The 2935-nt window shown below is 34.8% G+C and overlaps 1 pseudogene; it reads left to right on the top strand.

Annotated features, from left to right (window-relative positions):
* The first annotated feature begins 1719 nt into the window (after positions 1-1719).
* On the top strand, positions 1720-2180 carry LOC108729926 (uncharacterized; annotated as a pseudogene).
* The last annotated feature ends 755 nt before the right edge of the window (positions 2181-2935 follow it).

Here is a 2935-nt window from a genome sequence, read left to right as displayed (position 1 = left end):
GGCCTTGTAAAGCAGACTACCCCCTTAAAGGAATATTAAGTAATGATAGTGTTCGCACTTAAGCGACGGTAGAATATCTGAAAGGCCAAAAAAAGATTAGATGAAGGTAAAGAAGTTACGGCAAAGTTTAATCTGTCAAGAGAATACAATAGTAAAGAAAAATACAATAATGACGATGATACCAGAATCAGAAATACAATAAGATAAGGGATTATACGAATAATATCATGAAACGCCTGACTCTCAATACGAGAGTTTCTTAAACGCCGTCAGTAGTAGGCATGGGGCGTCCTGTGACGAACTTACAGACTGTTGTTGATACACTGCCTTCGTATGGAACGTCGTGAGACGTACTTACCGAGTGTTGTCAATACACCGCCTTACAGGCACGGGACGTCGTGAGACGTACTTAGAGACTTTCCATACCGCCTTACAGGCACGGGACGTCGTGAGACGTACTTAGAGACTTTCCATCGAAAAGAGCTCAAGAGGATGGCCGGCCATGTGTCGAGAGAGCAATGTGCATGATGCAACTGACTACGTGAGGGAAAAATCCCAGGGAGAGCGGAGACGCAACGCCACCTGTCTTTGCAGGAAGCGCCGCCCTGGCGCCAGGTGATATGACGCCATATTCTTGCACGGGTGCGACAGCGCGCGCGCAGTTTGACTCAAACTCAAACTCGCAACAGATAGATATATTAATTTTCTTAGTTTACATGTTGCAATAACTATATTAGCAAGTTCAAAATATTTACATTTTATTGATTATGCTTCTGATCTCTTATATTTCGCGAATACATTTAAAATTTTATATGGTGCAGAAAATATATCTCATAATGTTCACAATTTATTGCATCTTTCTGAAGATGTAAGAGTTCATGTTCCATTAGACATTTTTAGCGCTTTTCCATTCGAGAATTACTTACAATCGATTTTAAAGACTATCCGGAAAAGTGAAAAACCGTTAGCTCAAATAATTAAAAGAAAAAGTGAACAAAATTCTCATTTACATAAACAAGAAACAGTAAAAAATAAAAGATATCCTATTTGTAAAAATGAACATTCTAATGGTCCTACTATTAATGTAAACATTTGTAAACAATTTAGAAAAATTATTTTACAAGATTTTATGCTACATATAGATTATCCCAATAACTGCTGTACTTTTCACAATGGAGATATAATTTTAATCGAAAATATTGTTGACAATACTGATAAATTTAAGTTGATTGGTAGAAAATTTTTGACTGTAGAAAATTTTTATACATATCCATGCGAATCAAAATAAATTGGAATCTTTTTAGTTAATAATCTTGGTCCTCTTCAAATATTTAGTGTAGAGGATTTTTTTTTTTATGACGGAGGGGAAATGCCTACGCATTCCCTGGGTCTCGGGGGTGAACCCAGGGATATGTGGGGCTTGCACCCACTAAAACCCCTCCGGGTGTCCTGTCGCTGGCCGGTGTTGGGGGGCTCCCAGGAACGCGTGCAGCATACTTCTGGGAGCCCCCCTGGCTCTTCGGCTTTCGCCGACTCGTTCCCGCCCGGGGCCTTTGCCGGTCCCGGACGGCGCTAATGCGCTCATAACTTCTCTAGTTATGGGTGCTGGAGGGGACACCGCCTCCCGCCACCCCGGTGGTTTTGGGGAGGCATGGATTGGGGAACCTGGTCCCCGCCAAGGTTTTTAATCTATATTTGATATGTAATTGTAAAGATAGTATGTGGATGAAAAAACCTGTCGTTCAATTTGAGGAAGATAACACTGTATACTGTGGAAGCAGTACCTTCAATTTGGGTACAAGGGCAATATTGTCATTGGCTTACATATTCGCATGATAAATTACGGGCTGCAATTACAAAACATGAAGCTTTAAATACATGCTGGCCTAGCTATAAAATTAGAAATTTTAGAAATTCTACTTTTAGTAAGTTTTTATATTTAAAATTAATATATTCAGTTTTTTTTAATGTAATTATATAAAACAAATACTCAAAAAACAGCAAGAATAATTTCTTATTTTTTAGATGATTATTTAAAAGCACGCTCAAAATCATGTACTGCTGAATTCACTAGTGATTTAAATTCTGAAGCAGAATATGCTACTACAAGGAAAAGAATTCAAAAAAGAATATATTCATCTTCATCAAAAGAGGACTTGGAAGCTTCATCATTACTAGCGGCTCCAATAATAAAAAACAAAGATGAAAAACACAGAAATGATAAAGAAAATTTTAAACCAGCTGATAAGCTACTAATCAGGTTTCCGTCATACAGCACAGAGGATACAGGTAGCTATACATATTTATAACACTTCATAACATTTTGATTAATATCCAAATATTTATTATTTTTGTAGTACATCTAACAATCCAAATAACATCTGATTATATAGGTAAGAAATATTTTTATTCATAAGAGAAGCAATGTGATACTTTTTTTTTTAAATAAAAATAAAAATATTCATAAACATGTACCAAAATATTCATAAACATGTATAAAAAATAAACATGTACCAAATGAATAACCATGCATTTCTGTCAATCTTCAAATTTACCATTTTGACGACCAGGATGCAATAGGACTTGACTATAATGTTATATTTGAGATAGGGACAATTAATGAGGGTGTTAATGTATTGAAAAGGACTGGTCGAAACGTATACTTGTGTACTGTACTATATTGTACATCCATGTAATTTTAATTTTCACATTAAAATCTAGTGTTGGCTCATAAAGGCTTATTGAGAGTGTTGTTTGGTTTTTTTTTAAATATTTTTTGTCATGACTTCATAATATTGTATGCTGTATGGGTTATTTAAAATTTATTATACATTTATACCATATGATAGAAAACTATTGTATGTACTTAATAAATTTTTAACAATTATCTAATTTTTTGTAATATTAAAGTATATAATATTTTATAATCTTAAGA

This window comes from Mycetomoellerius zeteki, unplaced genomic scaffold, assembly GCF_001594055.1.
Source record: "Mycetomoellerius zeteki isolate Tzet28-1 unplaced genomic scaffold, Tzet1.0 scaffold814, whole genome shotgun sequence".
Classification (NCBI taxonomy): Eukaryota; Metazoa; Arthropoda; class Insecta; order Hymenoptera; family Formicidae; genus Mycetomoellerius; species Mycetomoellerius zeteki.
The sequence above is the reverse complement of the archived record's forward strand: the minus strand, read 5'-3'. Positions and strand labels throughout refer to the sequence as shown.